The sequence below is a fragment of the Cylas formicarius genome, unplaced genomic scaffold, assembly GCF_029955315.1.
Source record: "Cylas formicarius isolate icCylForm1 unplaced genomic scaffold, icCylForm1.1 PGA_scaffold_10__41_contigs__length_53128322, whole genome shotgun sequence".
Lineage (NCBI taxonomy): Eukaryota > Metazoa > Arthropoda > Insecta > Coleoptera > Brentidae > Cylas > Cylas formicarius.
Window position 1 is genome coordinate 21,432,657 of NW_026844214.1, and position 19,859 is coordinate 21,452,515.

General features: G+C 34.1%; 1 protein-coding gene and 1 long non-coding RNA gene across 2 annotated transcripts in view; one reads left to right on the plus strand and one right to left on the minus strand.

The window, feature by feature from the left end:
- LOC132700937 (nephrin) overlaps positions 1–19,859 on the minus strand; it is a 746,572-nt gene that overhangs the window by 154,188 nt on the left and 572,525 nt on the right. The gene's annotated exons all lie outside the window — the stretch shown is intronic.
- LOC132702756 (uncharacterized) lies at positions 13,749–15,343 on the plus strand. Its single transcript, XR_009618963.1, has 2 exons — positions 13,749–14,027; positions 15,250–15,343. It is a non-coding gene; the product is annotated as an uncharacterized LOC132702756 (long non-coding RNA).

Genomic DNA, 19,859 nt, shown 5'->3' on the forward strand with positions numbered 1-19,859 from the left:
TCCTAAGCCTTTTACAAAAAGTGAGAGAGGCTTCCGAGTAAGTCCAAGCCTATTAGAACATTTAGATGTTATAAAGTTCACTTGACTGCCACTATCAAGTAAAGCTCGAACAGGTCTGTAGTAACCAAGCGAGTCTAAAACTTTGATTTGAGCGGTAGCTAGAAGAACTGAAGAATCTCTACCATCAGGGCTAGAATCAATGTTCGTTAAAGCAACTGACTGTGTTCCTGCATCACATTTGTTAATAAAATTATTTGAACTGGTGGAAGGATTATGATCAGGGCTGAGCTGTTTATCATGATGTAATAAAGTATGATGTGGCTTTGAGCATTTTCCACAACGTACACGAGATGAGCATTTGAATGCTGTATGTTTTAAACCTAGGCAATTAGTGCACCAGTTTTTGATCTTTACCAACTTATATCTGTTAGCAGAATCCTTTTCTAAAAACTCTGGGCAACTATAAATTAAATGGCCTCGTTTATGACAAACTGGACAATTGGAGGAGTCAGAATTTAAAAGAAAGGTTCTTTTCTGCGATTTAGAGGGTTTTTCCTTTTCCGTTATCTTGGAATCAGAAGAGTGGGAGAGCAACGCATTGTTTTTTGAGAAAGTTTAACAAAACTTCAAAATGTTTGTTTTTGTAGTTAATATCATCTAAAGAGTTTCCGCATTCCAGCTCAAATCCAGTTGCAGTGCTTGAATCTAAACGATCGAATAGCATGTAAAAGAGAACAAAGTCCCACTGTTTAGTAGGATGACCTAAGTAGTCGAGGGCTGATAAATGTTCGGAAAATTTATCTAATAATGACTGCAGGGCCTTCACGTCCGTTTTACTCTGGAGGGGTTTTATTTTTTTTATTTCACGCCAATGACTGACAGAAATCAAGCGAGAGTTCTCATAGCGCTCAGTCAATGTCTTATAAGCAATGATATAGTTACCTTCAGTTAAAGGATTGCACTGTACAATGCTTAATGGGGGCCCTTCTAAGGAATTTATGAGGTATGTAAACTTTTCAACATTTGAAAGAGTTAAGTTATTGTGAATCATAGAATTAAATAGGTCGATGAATGTCTTCCAATTGCGCAATGAACCATCAAATTTTTTCAATTCTAATTTAGGCAGCTTGATGTGACTTGGAGTACTGGGGTTAATTATAGTACCATCAAACAATTGGGAATAAGTAGCGGCAATCTTGTAATATGTGTCGTCAAAAACTTTCCTAATATGTCTCTGTTCGTCCAGGTCACTATCGTCAACCGTTGCCAAAATATTTAAAATAGCTGCATGTTGGGTTTCAAAGTCCGTAAGAATAGCTGGTAAATGCATATAACGAACCTTGAACTCCATGTGAATTGCATTATCTGTTAAAGCTCGAGTAGCCACTGCGAACATTTCGTTCAAACGACGAGAAGCATTATCTCTTTGAGCTATCAAACCTTTAAGTTTTTTATCGCTCATTTTTTGTTTTTAAGCAAAGGAATAAATGTGAAGGAAAAATTGATTATATCAATTACGGTCAGCTAATTGAGCCAAAATACAACAAGCTGAACTCTACAATTTCCTATAATGATCACAATAATAATAATCAATAAATAAATAAATTTAAAATATTTTAGTTAGTAGTGGACAATAGGCACTCCTATATAAATGCTTGCAAACACCGGTGAGACGGGGGTGAAGGGGGGAGAGAGCGAGAGTAGAGTGGCGTGTAAATTTTTTGATTAACGAGCTAATATTTAAATTAGAGTATTTGAGAGAATATTTAAAGAATGCGATAATTAAATGCTAAACAAAAAATATACAACGCCGAAATAATAATCTTCCTTATGCGACAAAAAGTTTTTGAAAATACCAATATATTTTTTGCGAGTACGCAGTGCCGAAAATAGTGCGATCGATCGTTGGATGCGACGGCGACGTCTAGGTTAAATCGGTGCGAGTTCGGTACCTGTCCGAATGGAACCACAAAAAATCTCAAATTTTTAAATTCTGTTCCTTTTGAAGCGAGCAAACTGAAATTTGGCCACGTTATTTTCGCGATTAATTAAATATCCGTGATCGATTGGACCAAAAAATGGACGAGAAAGAGCAATGGACTGTAATTGTTTGTTTAATTGAAGCTAGAAATAACGGGGCAATTCAAAAAATAATATATCGATGTAACGAGACGAAAAATGACAATCTCTTTTCTTCTTGGCCTACCTTGATGTAGCTCTGGCTGTTGACCGGCACAATTTCGCAATACTTGACGGCACTCGAGATATTAATTCTGGCACGCGGAAAATGCTCTCACGTTGGTCTCTACCTGAGTCGTACTAGTCCCGATCACAGCGGAGTACGATACCCAAGCGACATACGAGTTTTTCTGGCCATATACCCAGTGATATTGTCACCAAAATACGCGGAGAATATAACCGCAGCAATTAATTAAAAGAAAACCAATTTCAATTTGCTCGATATAAAAATTCCCCAATTACAAAAATTAAAGAGGAAAAATAAAACAAAACAATTCCGACTGGACGGAACATATATTCTGAAATCAACCACAAAGCATGAAGGGGATTCCCGTTCAGTGATTCTGCATTCGTGGCGGTTCCATCTTTCCTAGTTCTATATTCAGCCGTGCAGCCGATATAGGTGTATACATCAGAAACACGCCTTCCATTATCACCCACAGCTAATATTTGCTTTCTTTACCTCCCTTTTATTTTATTTTTAAGAGATTTCTTCGGTCATTTCTTGAAGTTTAATGTTATTGGTGGTGTGGTGTTTACAAAAAACTTTTCCTACAACGGACATCACCCTCTTTCATTTTAGAATTTTGAGAAAGAATATAACCCAATCTATATCTCTGTATCCCCATCTCTTAGCATATTTGCAATAAAAATTAATTTTTATAATTTGTACATTTTGTCAATATTGAACAACGCCATTTCAAAGAACGTTTCGCACATAGACCGAATGAAGTACGTAAAACCTCATTTTCATTTAATTTTAATTTCTTGCCCATTATCGAAAGTCAATAATCAATCAATCAAAACGGAAGATTCCTTCTTGTCAAGCTCCAAATCCTTCTTTGTAAACAGGGTGCCATTTCAAATGTTATAGTTTATTCGATTAAAAAATGCCAAAATAGTTGGAAAGCAACTAAAATTAAATGTTGATATAATGTTCAAAATTAATTTTAAACAAAATTGGGTGAGTTTCTTTTCTAGAAATCTAGAGTTTTCTATATAAAAAACACAATTAACAGTGTTTCTAAAACTTATCTTATTTCCGAAACATTATGTATTTTCTATGTACGTCACATAGGACATAGGATACCTGAGCCTTTTCAGAAACAAATGGGAAAAGTTTGGCTTTCCATTTAAATACACAACGGACATATTAAGATTCCTTCAACTATACCAATTGCCCAAAAAATTGGGAAATTATTGTTTACTTCAATAATTGAAACAAATCTAAACAAAATGCATTTTGTTTCTTGCGAAGAATCTACAAATAAAATATAATATACAGGAAGTTTATATAATTTCGCAAATTGAACTGAGGTGGCTTTTACTTGATGAAAATCCATTTATCAAAATAAATAAGAACTAAAAGTTCAGATTTTCACGAAATTATATATTTTGACATAACAATTATTTCGACAACACCGTGTCTTTATCAAATGTAATATTTACAAACTACCTGCTACTATATATACCGAAAAATGACCATACAACCTTAATTAATGTTGTTGCCAGAATTTAAGTTCAATAAAGGAGAGGTATTTAAATCTGATCGTTAATCAATACATTTGAATGTCTCATTTTCTCAATTTTCTACTTTTTGTGGCTGTGTGTAATATATCAAAATTGTCGTCAAAAATGTGTTTTTCTGTGTTTAAGTGTGTAGCATAATTAGAATCTAGACTATTGTTTTTAAACGCTCTTATATGTTCGTTAATGCGTTTCTTGAAGGATCTACCTGTTTGTTCAATATAAATTTTAGGACAAGATCCACATTTCAACCTGTAGACACCTGATTTTTGGGATTTTGGATATTTCGATTTATTGTTTTTTAAATATTTTCCTATTGTGTTGTTAGTTCTGAAAGCTATTTTTAAACCACATTTTGACAAATGGTTTGAAACTTTTTCGCTAGGTTCTCCTATGTATGTAATTGTTTTAAATTGTTCGTGTTCTGTATTTGGTTTCGGATAAATAGAGTTTACTGTTGTCTGTATTTGTTTTTTATTTATAATTTTATCCATAATGGACGGATTGTAGCCGTTGTTAAGTGCTATGTGTTTAACGACATTAAGTTCTTTGTTGTAATTTTCTGTTGAGAGTGGCGTATTAAGAAGTCTGTATATAAAAGAGTTAAATGCAGCCATTTTGTGTGTATAAGGGTGATTTGAGCTGTTATGTATGACTGTGTCCGTGTGTGAAGGTTTATGATATATTGAAAAATCTAATTTGTTTTGCACTTTCGTAATAGTTAAGTCTAAAAAATTTAATAGAGTTATCCTGTTCAATCTCGATAGTGAATTTTGTACGATTATGTATTGAGTTAATGTAATTTAGAAAAGAATTCAATTGTCTGTCCGTTGATATTTTAAGTCTTATTACCCTTGTTATTGTTATTATAATTTTTTCTTCTTCCCTCTTACCTTTTTCATTAATAATACCTTTTGACATTTTTGATCAGATTGAAATATTAGGTTAATCATAGTTCTCTTTAATTTAATAATTTAAGGGATTTCATTAAATTAGTTTTCTATTGAAAAATTAGAGCGATAGAACAACTCCTCTACTTCTAATAGGTCATCCACTGTGGGCCACCCAGTGTACTCTGGGATACAGTGATCAAAAATATATTCCGGATTCCAGATTCCAGGAGGCGCACCGTAAATCATTAGATATATATTTTTTTGCCTCAAATTTATTGGGTGTCCAGTTAAAAGACTGCATAGGATAAAGTCATTGAATTCTCTTAGGGGTAAATTTTCGGTCCGTCGGCAGACTGATGCAAAATTAAGCCACAACTGAAAAATCCCGTTCGTGCTATAAAAGCTTTATTTAAGTGCTCCCAACTAGAATAGGCAGCAAGGCGATAAAATGGCACCCGCATTCTCCGAGCGACAGGAATGTCGATTTTCGCAAAAAAGAAACGTATCGAATTTTTTTATAAAAAGTTCGTTCGCCGGTAAATCCGTCGCATCGTCACAGGAGCAGAAAAAAACTTCTCATTGAATTTTGTTTATGGCGGACTTGTACTCATCTGCAGTCAATAAGTCGCATTGGAACTGCATTTCCGATGTGCTTATTGAAAACTGATATGAAATTTTACGCCGAATGAATCCATTTACGGCGCTTATAGGAATATAGCTTCCACAGAAGCTCGAAAATGAAGCAATAATCATAGTTTCGAATTTCCGCCTGGGCTGTACAAGCGAATCTCTACACCTACGAATAATACGTACGTGGGGGTGTTTGTGTGCGTCGTGTGCACTTTTATTCAGTTTGACGGGACAATAAATGGAATTGATTTTATCGAATAGTCATTCGCATTCCCCGGTTTTGAAGGTGATTTTTCTGTCGCTCAAACATTTTAATGGAATACGCTAGACGTTTTATGAAATAAAATAAGCTGGCTTGTCAATTGAAAAATAGGGAAACGCAATTTAACAACATTAAACATTGGTCAACCCAAATTGCTGTTGCTATTTTTCACATTTTTTCATGGTGCTCTGTATGACAATGAGAATGCACTTCGCGGAACTTTTATGAGGTTTCCATGGATCATTCCCCACTTCAAATCATGAATATTAGGCGTCAATGTATCTGCAAAGAAGATGGTGATCTAGATAAATAACATTAGATTTTTTGTGTTGCAGTTAATTGTGGTCGGATATCAAGCTACACATTACTTACTGTAGTAATAAACTAATCTTTCTAATTTAAATCTATTGTATTATGCTAAAAATTTTCTAAGACGTGTATAAAAATAATCTGTTTTAACTTCTGTAATGTAATGTTCTGTAATAATGTATCTGCCTCTAATAATGGTATCCCAAAAGAAAAATAGGCCTAAGAGGTTTTAGAATCCGATTTTTCCAAATTTTTAAAACGCAAGTGCTCTGCAACTTTTTCCTTTATAAATTATCATGTGCTATTACTTCGTCGTCTAAAATTAATTTTCATCAATTTGCATTGGAAATTTAATGTAACGCTTTCAATGATTCTTTTTGGTTTAGTTTGAACTTGGCTGTTCTACGATTATGAAAAGTCGAACGCAGATTGCTGCTCTATTTTTGAGGATGTTTTAGATGGTACGTAATGTTTGTTATTACGCTTAGGTTCAGGAGTACTTAACTGACTTTCCATTATTCAGTGAATATTACTGAAATGTTCCTTTTTATTGTCCGTCTGACTACTTAATCTGGACAAGCTTATTCTTCTGTCTGGCTGATAAATAAATAATGGTATTACATTTCTTTTTTTTTTGGTATAATTGTTATCAATTGTCATTTTGCGCTTGCTAAAATAACTTATTATTATTAATCTTAGTAGTAGTTTATATTACAGATTTCTGACTTGGTAATCAAAGAATTCAGTTTGGGTGTCAAATTGAATTCAATTTCGGATTTGAGCAATTTAGAAAATCTCTTGAAGAATGAAGCTGAAAAAAAAAGAAACAACATCCATTCATACACTTACACAAATACATTCTGTAACTATATTATATATTGCATACCAAAAACAAAATGCTAAAAAGGAAACAAAGGAATTACCCCTTTTCCTTTGTATCCAATTTAGGAACCTATGAGGATAGGTATTGATATAGAAAATCAAAAATATTTCCAGCTCACCCCGTAGAGAGAGAAACAGTAGATCTCAAACAACGAGTACTAAAACTGCTGGAACAAAGAACTAGGCAGGAATGAGGAGTCGTTTCGCGCAATTAAAATTTAATTTGAATGCGCGGAGCCAAATGAGCATTTAAAGTTTTTATTATCCCGATCTTATATATTTTCTGGTCTGAATTAACGTTTTTAATGGGGCTCTGCGGAACCGAGTTCAGATAACGGACGACCCTAGGGAAGAAAAATGAAACTTAATGTGTTGACGGAGCGGTTCCCGGGGTCGAACAGAAAACAAAGCACCGGATTTTGTTCGGAATTCGCTATAATTCTTCATTCGCTGCGGGCAAACGTTTGGCGAGTGAAGAAAATCGTTAGTTCATACGAGTTCTTAACCTTTATTGTAAAAAGCGCTACGGTATTTAAATAAGTCAATTCTCGTTCAATCAATATCGAACTGCGGTTGTGACTGAGTAATACAGGTTAACAGTTTGCTTAGTTTGCACCAAAACAAAGTATATCATTTAAAACTGCAGGATTGAGGTGAAAACTTTACCAAGGCGAGTTTAATAATGTTTGAGTTTCTCTTGTTTCGTCCCCGAACTTTGATGTATTGAACTTAAACATAACTCGGACCACCAAGTTTCTTGATGTTTCTTATGTTTTGCAGGTTCCTTTTGCACCCAGGGGTGCATTTGTTAGAGTCATATCTGGACAATATACAAAATTATTGATTCATGTGCCAAGGCATATGATAGAGGAACAATTATTTGGAATAAACAGCATCACATTAAAAACTTCCTTTCTAAACTCTCAATAAGAATATTTTTCAAGCTTGGATTTGACAAACCTGTTAAAAAGAACTTGTAATACACGAATACTAGTAAAGGACCCACGATTTCGAACTTTAGGCCCATAACAATATTAATAATAAATCAAGTCATTTACACTACAAAGAGACAGTTTGATAATATCAATAACATAATCAAATTCGATAAAAGATTTTCTTCTAGTATACGTAACAGTTTTACATTTACCGACGTTACGATGAAATTTATTTCGTTCACACCAATCAAATCTTTATACCATCAAACATCCTATGGCAGCAATAAATAGACTGACATGTTTCTGAAATATAGTAGAGATATGGATCGATAATTGCTAATAGTGTCCGTGAGAAATTGGTCTTTTCCATAAATCCGGAAATGTAATAGAGGTTTCCAAAGCGCCTCTTTGACATTCTTTGATTAAAAAGGAAAGAATATCAACTCCAGGGATAAATTTGGTTTTTAATGTTTAAGGTGCTCATGATTTTTATTACACCTCGACATTCTTTTTATTTCCTTACATGATTGTAAACTAAGGAAAAGCTACTGACCCCCCCACTTCCTTGATATTGCTAACTCCTAGGTTGGGTTGGGTAGTTTCGAATAGGGTTTTTAATGGTAAAAAGTATCATAAAATCCATATGCAAGGATCAATCATGTTTACAATGTCAGTTTGCCGATACCCATTTGTCTAACTGACGGTGTGTCCTGAAAGCTTTCTTCCAAGCGCCAACTCTATTTCATCGGCTTGCTGGTTGCAAAAGGTCGGTCTTCTAATTCTAAAAGTGTTTTCAATATCAAAATATCCCTAATTTTTGTCACTAATTGTTTTTCTTATATTAGAGTGATATTTTAGGATTTTAGTTAGAATTTACATTCTTCACAATTCATCACTAATTTTTTTCATCAGAAATCGTCCACTGGGCAAACAAACTTGACTTGTTTTTGGATTTCGTCGAAAAGTCTTTTGTCAGCATGTATCCTGGCACTTTATTAAATGAATTTACTGTTCGGAATGATACTGTTCGGAATTTTCATGCAGCCTAGAATGGTACTAAAGAGAAAAATATTACTAAAGTAACAAATATCCAAATTTATTGCAAAGTGCGAAGAGTGACGGGATAAGTATTTGTTAGAGGAAGAGGAGAGAAAAATGGAAATTATGCAATGGACATAACCTATAAAAGCATATATTGAGAAGTAGTTAGGAATTGAAGGAAAGAAAATACATAGTAGTTACAAAACTGCTGAACGAAAGGTGAAAGGGTGGATGGATGTTCAAGAGCAGAGAAAAAGATCTCAAATTACTAGAAAGTGGAAGAAAAAAATTTAAAAGAACAAACAATGGTTTTTATTATTATTCTTATCGGTTTTAATAATTTCTGTATATGTATTTGTTTTGTTTGCAAGCGGGAGTCATGAGCCAAATTCAGCTTTTCAATTCAACAAGATCGCTTTAATTTTTTTATAACTTTTTTAACAAATGTCTTTATTGTACTCTGTTATTAAGATAGTCTGCAATAAATTATACGTCGCCATTACCGGCGTTACCGTGTTTTGTCAGCAATTTATCGCAGTCCATATTCCATAATTTTCGTAAAATGTTTTTATTTTTAAACCTATAGATTACCGAAAAGCTGATGGTTTCAACTGATTTACAGTTTGTGTTTTGTACATTTGGCATACATAATCAACTCATTCCATTAGTTGTATATAGGGACAATAATTGAATTAGATTATAAAAATTGTGTCATTCGGAAAAGCCAATAGAATATATCGAGACATGGCGATATTCAGAGTTGCAAAATTGTTGTTGCTTTTAGTGGTTGCATTACTTTGCTGCCAAAAGGCAGTTTTTGTTGAAGAAGTGGCTCAAAAAGCTATTGGGTAAATTTTCCCTACAGCAATATTTCATATTTTATCAATCCAAGTATTGCACGTTTTTTAAAAATTGATGAAAGATCTCTTCAAAATTAAACAAGATCACGGCCAATTTTTACGCTAAATGGATTAAGCAAAATGTTTGGAGGTTTTCTAGGTTCTTTGCGAGAACTGCTGTGCCGTCAAAGTATCTGATATTGTTGATCGTTTCTCGCCTATTTTTTCATCTTCTTTTCTGTCTTCCAATGCTTCTCTGTTCTTCTAAGTGTTGAAGTTGGTGATAGGACACAGCCTTGTCGAACTCCACGTTTAAGTCCATATATTGAAAAAGTGGTTAGATTTGTACTGGCTGAAAAGCTTTTTCAAAATCGATGTAACAGACTTAGACATTCTTTTGGGAACTCACGCGCCTATAGAATAAAGCCTTCATAGTCCCCAAGTCAGTTCTATATCCAATTGTTTTTCACTTACATTACATTCGCATTAAAGGAATATCCGGTTTCGTATTATTCGAATAAAGATTTGAAATGTGTGAGTCACCAGACCAATAAGTCTAAAATTATTATTACATTTAGTGGGTCTACTCTTCTTAGGAAATGTTATAAATAGCTATTCTAGCCAATAGTCTTGTACTTTTCCGTCATTGACACAAGCAGTAAATGTCTCCTCGATCGGCATCGTCAGAGAGATAAATGACCTATTTTTGGATTTTTAATTCCGGAGGTGTAATGAGTTTTTTATGAACATGTTTTATTCAGGGTACTACTTTTTTACAGCAGTTTTGCAGCTTATTTTCTTTAAATTACTTAATTTCTCTTTTTATCGATTTATTGATATGACGCTATTTGAAAATGATTTAATTTTAATAATTTTCAGGGTTCCATGGAGGAGAAGTCCAATGGTGGTCAAACGGCAGACGTTAATTATAATTATCAATTATATTTATTATTAGTTATAGATAAAAAGCAACAAATTAGGGTCCTACATACTTGCGATAAGAAGACCAAGCTGGATATATTGAAACATTTCAATATCCGGAAACATACCAGCTCTGACGTTAGATGCAATAACAATGCATGTTTAATAGAACGGTAGAAAGTAAATAACCTTTCATTGAAAATCGAGATCGTGGGGGCACATCTGACACTGGAAGGTAATTTATTAAAACATTTTGAGGCCTGGTACGTAAAAGAACATTGAAATAAGGTTGTACGATGCTTAGGTACCCTAAGGAGTTCACGACTACGAGTTAGCCTGTTATGGGTATGGACACCTCTAACCAACTTTTCATATAAATAGATAGGTTCGCGATGGAGTAGAATTTTATATAAAAAACGGCAAAAGTTAATTTCAAACCTTTCTTGTATAGTAAACCATCCCGAGTTAATGAAATTTTGACTGATATGATCGAATTTCCGCAAACCATATGCAAACCTCAGACAAGCATTCTGCAATTTTTGGAGCGAATCTCTTTCCCTCTGAAATAAGGCCGGCCAATAAACTGAAATACAATAATTAATATGTGACAAAACCAGAGTATCACAGAGTTTCAATCTTTTGCTTGTATCAAAGACGTCCTTAGGCAAATATAAGAGCTTAAGTTTGTAAAAACATTTCTGAACTATGTCAGAGACATGATCCAGAAAGCGCAAATCACAATCAATCGTTAAACCTAGATTTTTGCACTTATTAATCGGACTAATAATGGTTCCGTTTAGGTTTACTATAAAATCATTATTACTAACAATCTCCTCCCGACGCCGTCCAAATACTATCAGTTGTGTTTTTGTATCGTTAAGTTTCAATCCATGGGCGGCGGAGACTCGACTGACGATTTCAAGATCTTCATTGAGCCTTGCAGCGACTTGATCCAGATCATTCGATTGGAAAGAATGATAAAGCTGAGTGTCTTCCGCATATTGATGTGTCTTACAGTGTTTGAGAAAACTAGGAAAGTCGGACGTGTATAAAGAAAAGAGTATAGGTCCCAAGATACTCCCTTGGGCTACGCCCTCTGATACAACACAAAACTTGGACGCTTCGCCAGCCAATACGACACTATGAACGTGATTTGCAAAGTAGTTTTTAAAAAAATTTAAAGTTACATCACCGAGACCAAAATATCTAAGCTTAGCAATTAAAACTTTATGAACAACGGTGTCGAAAGCCTTGCTATAGTCCAGTAGAATTAAACAAGTGTTTTCGAAGTTGTTGTGAGCTCTAAACAAATCATCCACAATTGTCAGCAGAGCGGAGGCAGTACTGTGGTTAGCACGAAAGCCTGACTGAGTGCATGGAAGGAACCCTCTGTTCCTCGAAAAGGACATCAACTGTCTACAGACTATAGACTCCAATACTTTCGACATTGTAGACAGTATAGTAATAGGACGAAAGTGTGATATGTGCCTAGGAGAAGTGCGTTTGGGAACGGGCACCACACGCCCACTTTCCAGGCTGTCGGAAAGTTACCGGTAAAGATACATTTGTTCATAATATATGTAATGTGAAGGTTCAAATATGGAATTAGATAGAGAAGCATTTTCAAACTCACACCATCAGCGCCAACAGCATTGCTCCTAAAGCCCAAGATTATTTTCTCGACTTCCTCTAAGGTAACCGGTTCAAAATCTAAACGGACACCATGATTTCCCAAAAATTTATTAGCATAAGTGTGTTCAATAAGCGAATCATAGCGATTGGGGTTTTTTCGCATTGCTAACATTAAGATATTTTAGAGTTTTCTAAAAATTATTTTGATCATGCTGAAAAGAATATTTCAAGTAGGCTTTCTTTTCATTTTTAACTGCCATATTTACCCAGTTTCTTAACGTTTTGTACTCATTTCTTGCGATTTAGGAGTTGCTCTTTTTATACCTTGACAGAGTCTTGTTTCTCAGTCTCATCATCATCTTTAAATTGTCGGTAAGCCATGGAGCCGGAGCCTTAGTAATTTTGGAAGTTTTTAAAGGAGCACGTTTTTCGAACAGCTTGAGAACTTTATCATTAAAGAAATCAACCATAAGATCGGTAGCATCAAACAAATAAATACAGTCCCAATTAATAAGATGCAAGTCTGCTAAAAAGGTGTTATAATCGAAATGAGAGAAATCCCTATAAGTTTTGAAAAACAGAGCTTGTTTAAATTTAGTAATTTTGATAGTACAAAAAACTAAATGATGATCAGACACCGGAGTCATATCCAAAACTCCTGGATTACAGACCACGTCAGGTGCGGAGGATATAATTATGTCAATCAAGGTCCGAGAGGTCTGTTTCACTCTGGTAGCCAGGTTAATATGCTGTGAGAGATTGTATTTGCTTAACAATACTTTAAATAAATTAAAAGCCGGGTTGTCACAGTTCAAGAAATCGACATTAAAGTCACCTCCAAAAATTACGTAGTCAAATTGAGGTAGAAGATTGATTAAACTATTTCCTAACGAATCTAAGCTTTCGTAAAGATTTGCATCCGACGGTCTATAAAGGGAACCAAAGCACATTTTTCTGCCAGAACTATTTGTACTAATCCACATCTGCTCAAGGTTGCTATTATCATTGTCGTCAGTATCAACGACCTTGTATCTAATACCACGTTTGATATAGAACGCGACGCTCCCGCCTTTACGCAGGCGATCTTTTCTGACCAAATCAAATCCATCACACATCGGAATCCCAAACAACAATAAGGACAACAATATGGTTTATGACTAGTTTCAGTTTTGTGTAAGACATATAATGCTGAGACAGCAAGAGCAAATGCAACCGGAACGTGGAAGGTACTTAAAGTGGATGTCAGAAGTTGAGCGAGAGAGAACAGTGCAACCTAATAAGAGGGTGGCGGAGGTCAATAAAAGATAAGGGTGAATGGTATGAAAGGGAAAAGTAATAGGAAAGAAATGGATATGCCAGTGCCGATAGAAATATTGCGAAGACAATGAATGGGGTCATGTAGAGAGGAGAAAGAAAGCGCGAAAGGGGGATGCAAAAATATATATATTTTATTTTTTATATTATAATTATACTTATAGTATTTATTATTATTCCTAGCGATTTGCAAAAGCGTGTTTCTATGGATGTGTTTACAATTACCGTTGACTCTTTGCCTTCAATAAATTGCATTTTGACATTACAGTGGCAGTGGTAAAATATAAACAAAACATATTAACTGAATTTTGTCGCATAACAACACGTTTGCGCCTTATCGCGATTCGAACTCCATAATTTTTGCAAATATTTTAGTTCCGAAACATAATTCACCTAATAGATATTCAAGTAATTACCTTCAGATCTATATATGTATGCTAATTGGAGTGGCTATAACAGACGTTGCATTTGGATTGAAGCCCGTTACAATTTACTGAGACATGGCGATTGTCAGAGCTGCAATGTTGTTGCTATGTTTAGTGAGTCTACTGCTTTGCTGTCAGCAGGCAGTTTTTGCGGCAGTACCTTATCGACAAGCTAATGAGTAAGTTTTCTCTGATCCAATATTTTAAATTTTATCCAAGCATTATACATTTGGCAAACCTCGATGCCGTGAAGATCACGAGTTTTTTTTCATTTCGGGATACATTACTAAAACGATTTTAAGGAGTCTGAAAGGCAGCTAAACCATTGCAAATTTTACATACCATTTCTTCAAAACCAATTCCAGTACGTTTTTGTTCGTGATCACATTTAACACCTTGGTCCATAGGAACAGACTGGTATAATTTAACAAGCGGTTAGAAATATTTCCGGAGTATTAACTATAGTGGCACTCGTTAGAAACCCGATGTCGAATTAAAGTCCCTACAATAATTTTATGTTGATGCTAATGTGCAGCAAAATTTAAGTACACGAAAGAACAGCGTTTAAATTTTCACATTGAGAAAAGTTTGTATATCTTTAGTGAACAAATATTTTCATCTTTATAAAAAATGAAAAAGCGATACATGGAAAAGTGTGGCAAATTAATATAATGCTACACAAAAAACAAGGAAGAGAAAAGCAGCGCAGTTAAACACTACCTATGAACAAATAAAAACACTGCAACTGCCGGCAGGCGAAGAGAAACTAAGTCCCTATATGTGTGATACACTTTATTTTATTTTTTAATTTGATTTTTAGAGCATTTATATCCCTACGTTCATTTAAAGTTGAAATCAACTTTTTGTTTTTTAGAAATTATTAAAGAAAAATATTTTTTGTATCAACAATCAAAATTTACAGTCAACTGCCGAATTTGAAACAACAAAAACAGCTACAGGCATCAGAAGCAACAATAATCAACCAGTGTTATTCAAAATCAAAAATTTGGTTTATTTTGGTTAGTTAGTATTAATTGCTAGTTCCAATGATCAATGTTTTCCAATTTTTAAATTCGGTCTCATTACGTTCATTATAAAATCATTGCTTTCACTTATTATACATTTTGTTGGTGGGGTCTCTCTATCACTGCTTGAATCAGAGCTGGAGCTGTCCAACAAGTTATGAAAGTTAGCTCCGTCCATTAACGAAAAAAACAAATCCCTAAATTTTATAAGAAAAACGTATAAAAGGAAGCCCGACAACACTGGAAATTACAAAAAAATATTTTCAAACAAAACAATTTATCTGGTTTCTCAGCTATGTTCTGCTCTCTGTGCAAACGCGTTTATGAAACTTTTTGCATAATATACTATTAGGTAATAGTACATCTTTGTTTTCAGTGCTCTGGTTGATTCCAATCTGGGCGATGATCTCCTGTTAGATGCAGGGAGCAAATAGATGTGTTATAAATGTAAAATAAAAGATTGTTTGAAATGCTTCTTTTTATTTGATAATTGATTAGTTTGTTTTTGCAAAGTTTGCAACTGGACCAAAATTGGACACCAAATATAATTTGCGACAACTATTGATCAATTTTTCAGGTATGGCGAACTTAGAAATATGTCAAGAGTTTGAGCGAGAATGGTTAGCGTACACGCAATAAACTAAAAAAATGACTATGATCTTACGTATGGGATACCATACCGCGATTGCGCGAAATTTGAAGTGAAGTTAACTCCTTCAGTCTCGGAGACCTGGGGCCCAGAAGCAGAACACCAGCAGCTAAGAGAAAGTACCACTCAATTTAATCGATGGACATAATGTTGTACAAGGGGAATAATTAAATTCCAGCAAGCTTACAGCGTACCGTGAGTTTTCGAACCTCTGGGTGCAGACAACTATGTGAAATTGTTAGAAAATTTATTAACAGCTTTAAAAATATGGTTTGTGGCATGTCAATCAAAATGTATTACCGTCTAAATTCTTTTGGAGAGAACATCGAAAACGCGAGCGAGGTACATGGGAAAAGAAAATGGATATATAAATTCGTTTTCCTACTCCCTTCTGAAAAATACCGATACTTATACACCGATCTAGTGTACGGAAAGCGTCACTTTATCACGTGAGTTTCTTGTTCCGTGAATCTGAGCCCCTTAGGATATTTCCGGGATATTATCGCACGGCTTTGGTAGCAATGGTATGTTTTCGGAGGTCTTACCTCAAGGCTGTAAATTCTGATGGTCATCTCAGTGAATGTATTCGTGTATAGTATTCAACACGTTTGGTAAACTTTTTAAGTCACTCGTTTATTAAAAAAAATAAACTTGTGAGTCAAATGCCGTTTATCGCACTTCCATATATGGACGCCCTGATGCAACGCTATAGAAACGGTATATACACGATCTAAGTAGTCTAAATTAAAATTTTCAGAAGGACGATCATAGTAAACTGAATTTTCTTGTATATTGTTAGTTCAACTGTATACCCGGTAGAGGCACGTGACCCAGTCTCTGTATATTTTACAAGATGTATTCTAGATTCAGCTCGTCGATTTCCAGGCGTCCTTTGCGCGTTTGTTACGTGGCAACGCTGTCACCATTAACTTTCCAGACTGGAGCGAAATTGTGGGATAACGGGTCTGCATCGCCCAGTTGTTTTGTTTTTCATATTGAATAAAATCGATTAGCGCTCCATAGTGCGAACATGTAGAGACCATGGAAATAGAGAATTTTATTTCTTTTACCACAAATTAAGAAATACGCTAAGCTGGAATTAACGTAAACGTAACAAAAATACACAAGACTTTTTTCTATAAAAAATTAAATAATTAAGAAAAGTTTATTTTCGAAATGTGTGGTAAAGAATTCAAAATCTACAAAAATCATATTTACATCCTACTGCCAATGCCGTACTCTTTATGTGATGGTAGATGTTAATAATATTACAATTTAAAACAATATTGTGTGCAACACGTCGGTAAACTCTTTCTTTTTTTTTGTTTGCTTTCTTCGTTCTGAGAAAATCCGCTCATTGCATAAAGTTATTCGTTTTTCAACTAGTTGCAAAAATTTTTTTTCCTTAATTCAATGAACTCGCGTCTGTCTTTACTTAGACGGCTGATTAGATTGAAGTAAGTCGTTAAAGTCGGACAACAATGCAACAACACCCAAGGCTCCAGGTGGGAATCGAACCTACAACCTGCTGCAAGTCGACTTGGAAGTTCTAACGACTTACCAACCGAGCCATCCTCGATCACTTAAAAAAAAATTCTTTTTTTATTTAGTTGCACAAATTGCTATTTTTATATTATTAAATTATTATTGCATTATATAAATCTGCAGCTCCATTAAGCAACATTATTAAAATAATGTTTTAACTAATCAAAGTGGCAAAAAGTTTTGGTTTTTTATGTGCGAATATTATGAATCTTTTTTTATTTTTGGGTACATTTTTAGAATTATCACTTTCTTCCGATAATTTCTGCTAAGTACTATTTAGAGCGGTGTTTGAAATATTAAAAATATCGAATATAAATATTTATATTATAGAAATATTCAATATAAATTAAAATATCATTTGCTAAATACTTATCTAAATAATTGGGTAAGAAAGTATTTTGATTTTATCGTCTAACAATATTATATTAATATTAATATTAGTATGTCGCCTATTAAAGTCCCCAACTTATAAAAACTATTTTAAACTATTTTATTGAACGATTTAAGTTTTTGACTTTTGCTTTTAAGCAAATCAAAGTAAATGTGAAAAGTAACAGTTCTATATTTTAGTAAAATTTATCATTTTGAAATGAACTTTGATAAAATTTATTCGATAAAAGTGTTTTTTTTAATAGTTATTTTTCTTCATTGTGCCCTAAGATATAAATAAAAATAAAGTTGAACAAGGAATGAGAGGGATAAAAAGTAAAGTACGGAATACTCAATAATGTGTCACCACTGCCACCGATAAAAATTTTGATATATTACTTTTTTTAATGTACCTAAACGTAAGTCGTAACAATATTTTTCTAAATATAGTCTCCAAACGCATAACTAGTTGAACTAAAGTATATTTTTAGGTGAATTTCGTCATATTCTCCATAAACTTTTGCCTCGGGATAAAAAGTGTCTCTTTAGTTCCTTGGATACCATCTAAATTTTTTTCCCAAATTCATTTAAAAAAATCTCCATTTCAAATTCCTGCTCTAAAATACCCATTATACAGTGTGGCTTAAAGACGTTACCTAGGCCTGCGAGTCACTTCGGTGATATATTAGCCAGGGCTTTGGTTTGTCAATTCTGATGGTCAAGGTAAGCATAAAGTATGCAACTTCTTCAGCCACTCATTTATTAAGCACTCGCTCCATTCGCCCCAAATAAACTAATATGACGTTTATCAAATTTGTTTAGCAAAGATTTTTGAAGATTTTTTTTTAAAGGAAACTTTCACACAATAATGTAAGACTATTTACAAATATTTTGCATTCTACCTGCGTCGGTGGTGGATAAATCGAACTTTCTGACGTTTCGCCAACCATCCTGGAGATCTCACAGCTGCTCTTGTTCATAAATTTGACCGTTACAAGAAAAATATGTTCCAGACAAGCATTTTTCAATTCACTTGAATAGGTTTAATTCCAGATTCCCGAATTGCAATATATCTGAAAGGGCTATGTCAAAACTAACCAGAGAAACAGAACAAAAAGTATACAACTATGACAGATAAAGTCATAAGCAGTTCCCGAAAACAATAATGAAACCGCAAGCTCATTCGATCAAATTAAAAATTAATCAATGTAATCAATTCTTCTACCCGGAAATATCCGAGAATCTATAGAAATGTATAAACAACCAAACAACCTTAACCGCGACTCTGGTTTTCACCAATATTGAAATCTGAGACAATGTTCATGTCCCTCTGTTAGCACCGCCTCTCTCAAACAGTATATACGTGGATTCAGAATAGAATGTGAGCAAGCTTCACTTAAGCTCTGAAGAAGCTATCAGGATGATTGGCGAAACGTCAGCTAGCTTTATTTATAAACAAACGATGCAGTTGCCTCTGTTCTTTATAATTTTATAAAAATTTGAAAAATCCTTATTTTTATTAAAACTAAAATAGTAACTTCTAATTATTCCTCCTAAACATTCCAAATAACTAACGTCGATCCATTTTAGACCAACATTAAACACAAACAACACAGTAATATGATGCCTCAGTTGGCCTCGTAAAAGAAAATAATTGAAAATGACATTAATTTCTAAATTAACAGTTTTTAATAATTTGGTACAATAATTTATTACTCTGCAAATAAGTCAACCGCCAAGAACTTAGAAAACAATTTTAAAAATGCTTGTCTGGAACATATTTCTCTTATAACGGTCAAATTTTTGAACAAAGCCTTTGGAGGAATGCTCTCTACACTTTCCATCGAAAACCAAAATTATGGAAACGCTACGTCGAAGATACTTTTGTTATTTGGCCTCATGGTCAAGAAACCCTAATAGATTTTCTTAGACATTTTGACTCTATACATCCTAACATACGTTTTACCATTGAGTTGGCAACTAATAATTACCTTCCATTCTTAGGTATCCTTATCAACAGAAAATTAGATCTAACATTGGGTCATTGTGTTTACAGAAAACCTACGCACACCGACCGATACCTTAATGCATGGTCACATGACCATCCGGCCCAAAAATCATCGGTTATCAACTTTCTTATTTACAGAGCCGTAAAACTATCTCAGCCGAGTCACTGAACCCAGAATTGAATCACTGGCCACATATCAAAAGTTCTAAAGAAGTATAACGTCAAAATCAGATTTACCACTTGTCCAAAATCTCTCGACATCTTCGGTCCATCAAAGATAAAATTCCATTTGAGGTGCCAGGACTTTACGGCATTCCATGCATATGCGGCAAAGAATACATTGACGAAACAGGACAAAAAATATCAACTAGACTCAAAGAACACGAAAGAGCCTTACGACTAAGACAAATAAACT